Genomic DNA, 14,058 nt, shown 5'->3' on the forward strand with positions numbered 1-14,058 from the left:
TCTGTCGATACGGCATTTACTTCCGAGGCAAGAAGTTCCTCTTTTACATTTTGACCGGAAATCTTACGGGCCTTTTTAGATGTAGCATTTGTCGATTTCGTGTTTGTTTCACCAATCATGCCATCGCCGGCATGAGAGTCATTGTTTGATTTAGGAGGAGGAGGAACTGAGAATTCCGGTCTAGGGGCGTCAAGTATTTTATCGTAGAGCGTGCCAGACTGAGTGTAAATCAAGTCCAAATATTGTGCACGAGCGATAACTTGCTCTTCTGTGACGACTCCCCCTTTTGCCACATCTTCTGTGATGGAAGGAAGTAATGACTTAATAAACCATTCAGCTAAAAGTTGATCGGGAACATACGTTTTCACCATTCTACGATGGCGTCGCCACTCATGTATATGATCAGATATGTGAGTGGCCGTCGTTTGTTTGAAGTTGGTAAGAAGTTCCGTTCATGTTTCGTACCTTATTAGTAACTAAAAATGGGTTAAAAAGGTTGTGGCTAGGGTACTGAAGTTGTCGAATGAAGCTCTAGGCGATTCGATATACCATTTTGCTGCCGGACCAGTTAACGTCCTCTGAAAAAGGCGAAGCCTAATCGAATCATCGTTTAGGGTGTTTGATGAACACCACAGATGAAAGGTCATCACATGATTCGACGGATCTTCACCTGGATTTCCATTAAATTTAGGAATATCTGATGGAAGTTTATGCGGAATCGCTGGCCACCAAGGGGCGTAAGCGATTGGATCGTTTGTTAACCGATTTAAATCAGGTAACTCTAAAGTTGCCACGAAGGGTAACTGTTGATTCAGGTTAGGTGAAGCATACCCAGGATAAGATGGGATTGCCTGAGCAGTTGGTCTTTGCATACCGGCATAATGCATTTGATGCTGGTAACTTTGGTAAGGTTGGTGGGCATGACCATTGTAAAATGGTTGATTTTGACCGTTTTGAATATACGACTGCCCACTATTTGCAAAGATCTATTGCTCAGAACCTTGGTATACTTGTTGGAACTGCGGTTGTTGGTATTGCACTAGCCATGGTTGTGAAGCCATGTGCTATTGCCCGATACTAACTGTTTGACCAAGATGAGGGGTAATTGTACCCGTTTGAACCTGTGTCATTCCACTAGTCAGCGATTGTTGTTGAGTTGCAGGGTCAAGGGGCTGTTGCATTACAACCTGAGAAACCTGAGGTTGGCATACAACAGGCAATGCTTGAACTTGTGACACCGTCACAATAGCTGGCGTAGTTGGTATATTTGACATAGGTAAGCATTGTTGCATCGAATATACAACTCTTGGTTGTTGAGGTAGTATCGGTACCCAACCGCTTGAAGTAATTCCAGCATAACCTGAATTTTGTTGCGAACTCCCATATGGCTATCCTCCCGGAGGGGATAATGAAAGGGCATACTGCCCCCCATACGGTGGCAATCCGGTACTTAAGGGAATGGTTTGCCCTTGAGGGCCAGACTGCCCAAATTGACCTCCAAATGGATCAATTTGTTGAGACTCAACATAAGAGTTTCCAGATATTATTCCGGATGAATAAACAGGAACAGACCATACTGTCGAAATGGCCCCTGAGTGGGCTCCTTCTAGCGATTGAAAGCTAGTTGGGACAGAAGGTATACCAGCAAACATTGTTGTAGTGATAGCAGGGAGTTCTGTCGTCGCTGTGTCAGACGACACAGTCCTAGATGTTGATGGTTGTTCAGACATTTCTAGCCTATCCAAAAGATTACCTAGCGATTCTACAGGAATTTCCACTGGCGATAGACTAACTTCTGATGAAGAAGGATACAGAGTGATCCCGACTCCAAATTGCGATGGAGTACTAGATGGAGGATCTTCCACAATCTCTTCTATAGCAATCAGACCAGGTGGAAGAGGTAGACCGTCAGGTCCGTAGAATATTTCTGGTGCCGAAGAAGGTATGGAATCGTCAACGACAGATGTTTGAGGAGCAAGACTCTCCGAACCGGTTGTAGATTGAACTGGTTCAGTAACACGAGTGTTTACCCTCAGACTAGGATCAGTACCACTGTCCTTCTGTGGCTGCTGAACTTCTTTTGTAGAGGCAGGGATACCAGAAATGTTTGGAGTAACCGGAGTCTCTGATGTTGTTGGAACACTTGTTCTAACTTTAACAGGAGATTTAGAACCGGTTAAACGAGTTCGCTTTGTCCGTACTAGCTTCAATTCCGGAGACAAAGACGGTTGACTCGTAAGCCTCCGTGAACGACGGGGTTTCAATTGACTTTCTTCCGCGATTGCGGATTACTCGATCAACTAAAAATAAAGGGGAAGTATGTTTCCGAATTAGATGAATCTTAGACGCTTTGACACAACTTGTTTTTTCAATTTTTAAGAGTCGAGAAAAAACAAAAGATGACTCTAGTCGCCTTCGATTTTTAATGAGCCTGAAGTGACAAGTGCTCAGATGGACCTTTTCCGTTAAAGAGTCTGAAAAGGAACGAAAGGGACTGCTCTGGAAATCTAGGTAGAGGGAACCAAACCAATCGCAAAACTACATAATACTTTTTACGGTACGGTAGTCAATCTTCCCGAATGCTGTGTTCAGTGCATTGCGATCGATAGGGCGGCAAACACGGCTTCCTATGGATAAAGGATTAAGCCTATTGAGGTCTCCCAAAATATACTCGACGGTACGTGGGAGCACAAGTCCGTACTGGCACTTATCGTCTCAAAGTGGAGGAATCACCCAACCATCAGTGAGAACAACAGTTACCAGGCTTTACGACGCCGGAATACGTCTCTAGCCTAGACTTCTAAATGTTGTGCGTTAGGTTCCAAAGCGTTGTTAGGTTCATTGAATTTATTTTATAGTTGATCTTGTTTATGAAGTTTGCCTTTCAGGTTCACCGCGAGATGTAGATGTAATTCCTAAAATGCAATCTAAAATGATAAACAATCTTTTTATCTTCTTTGTGCAATGAAAATCCTAGCTACTAAGGAAAGAAAGACATAATTCTTTCACAAAGAGCAAAGAGCACACTCTAAATGCACTTTCCTAAATCAAACCAATCAGACTATCTAAATGCAAATGCACATGCATGTATTTGTTTTCGACTTTCTTAGTATGCAAATGATAAAAAGAAAGTTGATGCACAAATCTGAATTACTTTTCAAGCGACAGTTATCAACAAGTTTCTTTTCGAAATCAAAATGGAGGCAATCACAACACCTTATGATTTGGAAATGAATACTTGTTTTCGAAACTAGAAAAATTACAAATTCAGACCAAAAACAATAGTAACAGGATAATCGACTATCTACAGTAATCAAACTCTTTCCTATGATTGAAAACGACACTTGCGACACTTTCAAATCAAAGGACGACAGTGTGGTTATGTTACTTTTTGCAAAGGAGAATTGAAAATGACTCAACAAACACACAAAAACATTTACAGTTCTTTTGTACAAAGGAGGTGGAATAATAGCAAGGAAAAGGGGTTTCAAACAGAGATATACTGATCACAGGCAGCAAAATTCATGAATAGAACTGGAAAGAATGAATCATAGAAACCAAAACTGCACAATGCCTAGTCTGATCAGCACACCTGTAACACAGGGAATTTGAAATGCAGCGCACCTACTACACTCGGGAAGTGCGCTGAATTTCAGATTCTCAGAACAGTACCTGTGCTGGGCCAGAGACGAGACTTTGCTTGGGTTCCGGGTCAAAGTTTGCAGTTCAGTTCATGGGTTTTGGCCGAGCAAATGATAATCAGTAATGCAACAATCAGGGGTAGATCTAAGGAGGATCTAAGAGCTACCACAAGGGGCAATCAGAGAGTTCGTGAATCAGTTGTTTAAATCATAAACAGATCCTGGAGATTGACTGTAGCGGCATTTATCTACTTCGCATTTGCATAGAAAATGCAGTTCGAAAGCTACCTGGCATGACTTCAGGCTCCATCTGTAAGTTTATGAAATAGACAACAAGGAAGATAAACAAACAAACTAATTCGTCCCCAGTGGAGTCGCCATTTTGTTACAGGGAAAAGTGTCTACTCAGAACTGCTTATCCCACTAAGGTGTGATAGCTGCCTTAGAAACAAACAAAGTAAAGCTACTTTCATTTTTCCTTTATGAAGTATAGATAGAGAAGAACAAAGAAGACCAACCTCTGTCTTGCACTAATCTCCTGGTTCGATTCCTCTCTTTCTTGATAGTCTTTCGCTACTTGTTCCCTTGCACGCCCAACTTCACAAAGTAACTGTAAGATCACAGTAGCATAGCACTATACAAAAACATGGATCTATAATCATAAACAATACAGGATCAGATGTAAATTGACCATACAAATAAAACAAACATAAATTACACAAGAGTATGGAGGAAAACTTGAATAGCTTTTATTGATAAACAAGAAAGAGCCAAGAGGAGTTACAACCAGTTGTTCTGACCCAGCATCATCCTCTCAGCAAGGAAGCCCCTCTTCACCTCATACAAAGCTTAGATCACCCAACAATCTGATGTTTTGTCTCAAGAAACCAACAGCAATTCCTTACAATATGCAAAATTCCAGCCTCTGGATCTCTGGGATGAGGGATCCATATATAGATATCTATAAGGGAGATGAGTCAGCTTGTGATTTGATTAGTGTCTTCCCTCTGATATTTCTTGCTTCCACTTGGAGATTGATGATCTCTTACTCATCCTTGGTCGAATTCAGAGAGACAAGTGTCACAGGAGAAGTTTCTGGAAGCTTCCATTACCTCTCCACCTCGCAGAATAACACTGCCATTTGTCATTTCTCACCCATCGCACCCCATAGAAGGGCTTTTTGAAATGCAACACACCCACACAGTGTATTTAGGTGAGATGCAACGCACTTTGCCTATGGAGCAACTGAAATGATCCTGTTTTGACCAATTCTGAGCAGTTTTTCATGGATAACTTCTGGGAGAAGTTGTAATCAGCTGACCTTGTTCCTTTAGGGGTTAGAACAACACTTTTAGGGACTTAGGAGCCCTTGGTTTATGGACATTTCATGCTTGGGGTTGTAGTGCCCAAAAATGTCTATAACACCTTCTCACTAAGGATTTAGGAGACAATGCTTTTGATCTCATCATTCTACCATCCCTTATCCTACACCCAGTATTCAATGTGGACCAGCTATGACCATACTTTGCCCCATCGTTGGACACATGAGACATTGCTGAGCAAATGACACCAATGGAGCTCAACCCAAGTTGTATCGAACATGCCATGACTGATAGGATCATGGAAACAAAATTCAAGAACACTTGCAACCATAGGATTCAACTATATCGAGTTGTCAAAGCTGGCCAACTACTCCACCAGGGCAAGTGGCTCACTAAGGAGCAGGCTCAACAAAAATTTCCTCACCTCATGGAGGATCTGTATGCAATGGGGACCATTGCTTCCTAATGGGAGGAATGATCTAGGTGGATATTTGTGGCTACCCACCTATTCCACCTAGACCTCTAGCTGGTTTCATTGGTTTCCTTGATTATAACACAATTTACTATTTTTAGCAATTTTTCAGGTCCTGAACTTCCGGAGTTGTTTTGACCCCCAAGCGACATTTTTTTGAGGTTCGTAGAAGGATTGTAGCATGGGACTACTACAAATATTGTAGTACTTGGAGAGACCTTTCTAACAAGGTATTATATGCACCAAACAAAGATGATATGACCAAGTTACGACGCCAGGAAGATGGCTATCCAACTAACCCCTATGTGGCCCACAATCTGTTGGTGTTCCATCTCTTAGGGTTAGGGTTTTCGTTGTTTATGGTTTCCATTTGTTTTTCAATAATAAAAATTCCCTTTAGCCTCATTGTATCATAGTTCAGAAGGCATGTAGCCACCACATCTGTTCTCAGAGATAAGATACCATCGCATGAGCTAGTTTATTTCCATTCTACATGTAAACAATTTTTAGTACTTTGTTATTAATGAATTGAAGTTATGTTTTCATTGTCTCTCTGTGTTTATATATATATATATATATATATATATATATATATATATATATATATATATATATATATATATATATATATATATATATATATATATATATATATATATATATATTTGTGTTCCTTAATAAATATGGATCACAATTCTATGTCACCCCAAGTAACTATAATCCAAGTTATCCTACTGATGTCGAAAATCAAATTTCTCCATTTGACTAAGGCACAAGTCAAACGAAGCATTTTTTTTTCTATAATTTTAACTTTCCCTCTTAGCAAGAAAAGGGTTTTGCATCACCCCTATCTTTCTCGTAGGGAAATTGATCCAGGTGGATGTTGGTGGCCACCCACCTATCCCACTTACACCCTCGCAACTGTCTCTTTCAGTCCTTCAGTTTCCTTAATTGTAGTAGAATTTACTATTTTTAGCAGCTTTTTTGGGTCTTGAACTTCCGGAGCTGTTTTGAGGCCCTAAACGAAGTTTTTGGGAAATCTAGGAGCAACATGGTTCCATGGACTGATGTTTCTCTTCCCAGTTTCTATTTCTCGGATAGATCATTCTAACGAGATATTGTGTGCATCAAATGGAGATCGTATGCCAAAGTGACGACCCTGGGAATTTGATGTACCAATTTACCCAAATGGGGCCCATAGTTTGGTGTTTCATCTTCTAGGGTTAGGTTATTGGATGTTTAGGGTTCTCCATTATTTCTCAACAATAAATAGGCCTTCGAGCCTCATTGTAACACAGTTCAGAGGCATGCAACTACCACATCTCTTCTCAGAGATAAGCTAGCATTGCCTTAGTTGGTTTATTTCCATTCCTGTCTGTAAGCATATTTCAGTATTTTACATTAATGAAATGAAGTATTATTTCTGTTGCATCTCTGTGTTTATGGTTATCTCTGTAATTTGTTGCATTCCTGTTTAAATCCGGATTAGTGGTATCAAAGCAGTCTGCTTTTTCTCTGTTTTTCTTTGCATGTACCCAACGAGGTCGGGATATAAGGAGTTAGGGCTTGAACTGGTCGAACCTTTGCAAGACTAGCCTCACAAATCCCGATAACCTCCCATGGTAGATGAAAAGAAAGACAAGGGGGCAGGAGATCCTATCAAAATCTTGCTCGAAGAAGCCCTCGAGCGACAAAGGAACATGATGATGGACAACTTTGCCTAGATCCTTCAGCGGCTACCTAGAGGCAATGCATCGACTTCCAATAGCTACTCTAGAAACACCACATCATTTAAGGTACAAGTTAATTTTTAAATCCCCATATTTGAGGGTCAAATAGACGCATATGCCGTATTTAAATGGTTAAATTTGCTAGAAGGGTATTTTTCTTTTCATGAATTTTCGAGTTGGGAAACAATCATTTTTATCTTTCTCAAATTAGTCCCCCACGTCAAGGACTAGTGGTAAACCTACTACGAGTAGAAGGATGAAATTACGGGCTCACTATTTTTAGCCACACCCACTTGGAATTCATTCCGGGACACCATCAAGGAGTAGTACTACCCTGTCAAAAGCTATGAGGAAAAATACATAAAGTGGACCACATTGCGACAGGGAAGGAACCAAGATGTGCCGGAGTTCACAAACATTTTTCATACCCTTCGCACACAGTTTGGTATCAAGGATCCTGAGCTACATTTGGTACTCACATACCGTGGCTATCTACATAAGTACATCTAGGAAGAGATGGAGTTCCTGAGCATCTCCTCACTCGGTGCAGCGTACTGATATGCTGTCAAAATCGAGCAGAAGTTTAAATAAAAGAAGCAAGACTTTGGATATGCAAATCCGAAGACCAAAGGACAAAGCCAAGGTAGGGTGACCCATGACAACTCGTCGAAGCTGCAAGAAAAGAAAAACACCATGAAGCCAAAGAAGGACACAGGAATGTGGTGTGAGTTCCACAAGAGCCCCACTCACAACACAAGTGAGTGTCGGACCAAGTAGTCGCTGGTGGCCGAGTTGAAGGCTTCAGAATCAGATGCATGTTTCGACCTTAAGTCAGAACCCGACAAGGGGAATGGAAAAGGGAAGAAAATCATTGATGTAGAGCCCAACACCACTATTGGCACTGCTAAGATCTAGAAGAATGAGCCTGAAGATCCAGAGGTGGGGGAGCATATTTTACACCCATAGATGTGGGTGAAGGGTTCACCACTGCAATTCATTATTGACAGTGGCAGCCAAAAGAACCTCATTTCAGCAGAGGTTGTGAAGCAGTTGAGCCTACCGACTACACCACACCTACAACCGTACAGTATCAGGTGGCTTCACGGAGGACAAGATCTTCAAGTTCGCAAACAGCGCTGCCTTCCCTATAGCATCAAATCCTTCATAGACGAGGTATTGTGTGATGTTGCACCTCTGGATGTTTGTGATGTACTATTAGGCCAACCATACTTATGGATGTGACATACTTTGTATGATTCAAGGCCTTGCACTGTTATTATTACTTTGGGTAATTCATTATACAGGATACCGGAGGTAGCCCCACCTACCGCCACCTCTTTGATATCTGCTAAGAAATGCGACAAGATCATCTCCTAGACTAAGAAATTCATTTTATGTCTAGTTTTCTCCCAACGTAAGGGGACGATCATAGCCACATCCATGACCCCTGCAAAGGATTCCTCCACGCAGCAGTAGCAGAAAAGGGATACGGTCATGACAGAACACAGGAACAACTTCTCCTCACCCATAAGGGTACCACACAAGTTTCAAGTGGGCAACAAAGTTTGGTTGCATTTGCAGAAAGAATGCCTTACAAGAGCCCATCAGAAGCTCTAACCACTCTGACATGGTCCTTACACGATTACCAAGGCTGTGTGAAATAATGCTTTGGAGCACAACATTCCCCCATTCCTTCGCTTGCACCGAGTGTTCAATGTGGACTGTCATCGACCATGCTTCCCACCATTACTGGATACAACAGCGGTTGCAGAATAACTCACTCAGGACCAGGTTCAACAGAAGTTTCCTCGTCTCATGGAGGAACTCAACACAATGGGGACCATTCCTTCCTAAGGGGGGAGGAACGATCTAGGTGGATGTTGGTGGCAACCCACCTATCCCACTTGGACCCTCGCAACTATCTCTTTCAGTCTTTTTGTAACACAATTTACTATTTTTAGCAGTTTTTTTGGGTCCTGAACTTCTGGAGCCATTTTGAGGTCCTAAATGACATTTTTTGGGAAATCTGGGAGCAACACGGGTCCTTGGACCGATGTTGCTAAGTTGCATTTCTAGGATATATCTGTCTAACAAGATATTGTGTGCATCAAACGTAGATTGTATGCCAAAGTGACGTCCTCGGGAAGTTGATGTACCAATTTACCCAAACAGGGCCCACAGTTTGGCGTTTCATATTCTAGAGTTAGGTTTTTGGATGTTTAGGGTTCTCCATTGTTTCTCAACAATAAATAGGCTTTTGAGCCTCATTGTAACACAGTTCAGAGGCATGTAGCTGTCACATCTCTTCTTAGAGATAAGCTACCATCGCCCTAGCTAGTTTATTTCCATTCCTATTTGTAAGCATATTTCAATATTTTACATTAATGAAATGAAGTATTATTTCCACTGCATCTCTGTGTTTATGGTTATCTCTATAATTTTTTGCATTCCTGTTTAATTCTGGATCAGAAATTTAATTTGCCTCTTGACAATACCTTTGTCAAAATATCTACATCCCACTTCTTTGTGGGAATGTACTGAAACATCATTATTCTCCTTTGCACACAATCTCTCAAGTGATGGTACTTGATATAATTGTGCTTGGACTTGTAATGAAATAGTAGATTTTCAGAGAGTTTGATACAAATTTGATTATCACATTAAATCATAGTAGGATCCATCTCCTAACTGAAGAGTCCAAAAATAATTTTCCTCATCTAAAAGGTCTCGCATGTTTCTTGACTAGTAGCCATATACTTAGCCTCTGCTGAGCTGAGTGCTACATATATTTGTTTCCTGCTATACCACGAAATAGTTGCTAACCCAAAACTTAAGATAGCTCCCGAAGTGTTCTTCCTATTTGATGGATTCCATGTTGAACCTGCATTAGTGAAGCTTAACACCATCAACCTCTTGTAACATAACCCAAAATATATTGTGCCTTTGAGGTATCTAAGCACATATTTTGCTAATTTCTAGTGAAGCTTGGTAGGATTCACCATAATTTGACTAATTTGATTAACTGCAAAAAATATGTCAGGCCTTGTGTTCACTAGATACATTAAGAACCACACCAGCTGTCTATAGATGGTGGCATCTACTTCCTCTCTAATAGAAGCATCATCCTTCCTCTAGTTTGTAGCTAGAGGGGTGTCCATAAAGTCTTGCAGTGTTGCATATGGAATTTCTAAAGTATTTCAGAGATATACTTCCCCTGACCCACAAACAACTCTCCATCTCCCTATCACACCTCCAAACCAAGGAAGTAGTGCATCAAACCGATGTCCTTCATCTCAAACTCTCTTGCAAGATACTCCTTGCAACAATGGATTAGATTCTCATCCCCTGTCAGTATCAACTCATCTACATACAAGACTAAGATAAGAAATTTGTCATCTACCACAATGTATTAGAGATTGGCATCTGCTTCACTCTTAGTGAAGTCAAGTCCACTGAGATAGGATTCTATGTGAGTGTACCAAGCATGGGGTTCTTGCTTGAGAACATAAAGGGTTGTCCTGAGTCTACACATGTGTCTCCTTTTCAAATGTCTCAAACCCCTTAGGCTACTTGATGTAAATATCTTCCTTAACCACTCCATTGAGGAAGACAATATTCACATCCATTTGGTGGATCTTCCACCCCAACTACACAAATAATGGTAGAATGGCTCTGATGGAGGAATATCTTTCCACATGGGAAAATGTCTCCTCATAATCAACTCCCTCTACATGTGACAAGCCTTTGGCCACAAATTTATCCTTGTAATTCTCGATACTTCCATCAACTACATATTTCACTTTTTATATCCATATGGAACAAACTAAATGCATTGTTAATTGGAATTATCACCACCTCCCATACATTTTTCTTCATGATGGAGTCATATTCCTCCACAATGGCATCTACCCACAATGGTTGGGAAACTGCCTCCTCAAATGAAGAAGACTCATAATCAATGAGTTCTGTTATGAGTGCCATATAACCAATATATTTGTTTGGTGATTTCCTCTTCCTGCATAAGGATGTTAGAGACCCCACATATTCCTGTGCATCCTGCACCAATTGGTCAACCTCTCTGGTCCTCTTTCTCCCCTCTCTATAATATTTCATTTGAGTGGGTGCCTCCACTCGGTCTTCTCTCTTCTCCTCCACATGTGGCTACTCCACAACATACTGACACTCTTCCTTTAGAGATAGAATCTCCTCCTCTAGTAGAATAATAATCTCTCACTCCAATGAGCTTCTCATATCCTTCTCCTCATCAAATCTGCCATCTCTCATCATCATTGTTATCTTGAGTGAGGGAAAATACACTCAATAGTTATGAGATGTCTCTGTGTATCTGTTGATGCCTCGAAAATCGCTGCAACAACATCGGGGATAACCACCCGGTCCGAACCTTAGTACAGCTCCTTTTCCGTTTGGAATAGTGGCTCCGACTGGGGATAATGGGACCAATTTCCCAAAAGTGGATAAATGGGATGAATGGATGATTTATAAACTAAGATAACGGTGAGCGAATAACTAAAACTACTAACAAGAATACATAAACTATGATCTATCCTGGGAACTTATTGAGCTTTTAAAGTGCAGCGCTTGATGATCTGTGTCTATAAACAGGCATATAGATGACTCTATTTAACAGACAGGGACATTATTTCATTCATGATTACTATGCTTAAATAGTTAAGCAAAGTTATTGAAGCGATATTACCACACTTATCATTTATATCATTGACATATACATGATTAAAAAGAAAGGCACATCATAAAACATCCAATAGTGGAATGAATATAGATCTGCTGTTACAGCGCATGCATATAATCAATAATAGCAAGAATAATCACATAACAATTCATATGAAAGGAATGAATTCAGACATAGATAGAAATACCATATGAGCTGCTTGACACTCCCAATATCAATCGCTACTTGTAATTCTTCCTTCAACGCAGAAACATTCTCAACAAAGACAATAGTGCACAATTGCATAAAAACTTCCTTGTTGAATTAAGAACAACTGGTCCAGTTTCATAAAAGAATATTGACTGAAGCACAATAGTGCAAACTTCAGTCTTTAAGTCTGGTACAAAACTTTACGACCCTTTCCAAAACAATGAAAGGGTCTATAAATACTTAGCTAATCTACCTATCTATAAAACAGAAATCCTATTTAATTGGCATCAATGAATCTTGATCCTATTTTTCTCAGTGATCTGGCAGTCGGCGACATGATTCATCAGGTAGGCTGCTTGCCTTTATATCTGAGCTGACTTATCGCAAGCATTGGCTCTACTTCAGGAGGTTTGTTGAGGCGTGAGCTGAGCTGGGCGGCATAGGTGGCATCTTGAATATCGGGAATCATATACCCGATCGCATCTGTTAGGCACTTAAGGGCGGCTCTTTGTGTATGCGGCTTTACCAGGAAGAACCAATATGTGTCCCAGGTTAAACTGTTAATCCCAGCGATTAATCTCCCCTTTTCCTCTAAATCAGGATAACATGATTGCTCCAATGTGTTCGTTGTTGTCAACTTTCCTGGTGTGCATTGGGAGATCATGTTTGATAAGTAGAGAGTGTTATTAACTAACTCAACTAAATTGCTGGAAGTTGATTTACATCTTGAAGCCGCCCTCTCTGCTTTCATCAACTGGGACTGCCATTCTGTGAAGAGTATATCTTTATGCGTTTCTAGGATCCTGGGCAAATTCGCCGCTTTTCCTTGATCAGAATCTTGCCAGTCAAGAAATGCAGCTATGATTTCTTCGGCTTGATCCAATTCATTTCTGGCCTTCTCTACCTGCTGATTTATGGATGCCATTAATTCACACAGTGGCTCTGCCTAGGCGATTTGTTGACACAGAAGCTTAATTTGAGATATTAATGCAGTATTTATTTGTAATGCTTCTGTTTTAAATTCAGCTACTTGTGGAACGCCCTTTGTTTTCTCGAGCTGTGATGATAATTGAGCGATTTGCTCATCTTTTGTCTTCACCATTTGCTCGTTCGCTGCCTTCAATTGTGCCAATGCCTCCGATAATTCCTTCTGTTTCTGGATCGCGCTTTGGTCGATCCTTTGCTTTTCTGCCTGCAATTGTTGAGTTAGTTGACTCTGCTCTGCCTGCTCTTTCTTTTGCTTTTCCTCCTGCGCTCTCTTCTGTTTTTCTTCTTGTTCTCTCCTCTGCTTTTCCTCCTGTTCCTTCTTATGATCCTTTGTTATAACCGGAGGTTCCTTTGACTGTTGCCGATCAGGCTCGCTTGATGATGTCGCTGGGGTTGTTGCTAGTAAATCTAGAGGCAGAGTTTGCAACCTCTGTTCTCTAAGTTTATTAAATTCAGTCAACCCCTCATCATTATATTTCGCTTTGGCGAATGCTCTAACCTGATTTATTGATTCAGCCGAAGAGAACAGGTCATCAAACATATCTTCTTTATGGTCAAATCTTGTCAATTTGGCCTGTTCTAGTGCATTATAGGCAACTTTGTTTGGATCAAAGTGCCTATTTGGGAGAGTCGCCAGAGTTAATGATTGGATCTTTGTAGCTTCCTTTTCTGCATGTTTGAGATCATGCAGAGTATAGACACCACATCTCAAGGGAAAAGAGGGCCAGCCCTGCTTTTTATTCTTTTTGAGAGTTTGTGTCACACTCTCAGCAATAATCTGGTAAGAGATTTCTCTTGCCAGCAGTTTATCTGGTATATATAAAGGGAGAACGTGAGGTCTGGCTTGGCTACAGAAAACTCCTATGTAGGTAAATCTCTCCTCTCCAAACCATCTACCTATTGTGGTTAAATCAATTCCGGCTTGATAAGAAATCTTGGGAGCAGGTTTATCGAAAATGGAATAATAAATAGGCAACATAAAGCCATTACAGACTTGGTATAGATG

The sequence above is a fragment of the Pinus tabuliformis genome, chromosome X (genome assembly GCF_031772625.1).
Source record: "Pinus tabuliformis cultivar Carrire ecotype Pingquan chromosome X, CPIR1, whole genome shotgun sequence".
Lineage (NCBI taxonomy): Eukaryota > Viridiplantae > Streptophyta > Pinopsida > Pinales > Pinaceae > Pinus > Pinus tabuliformis.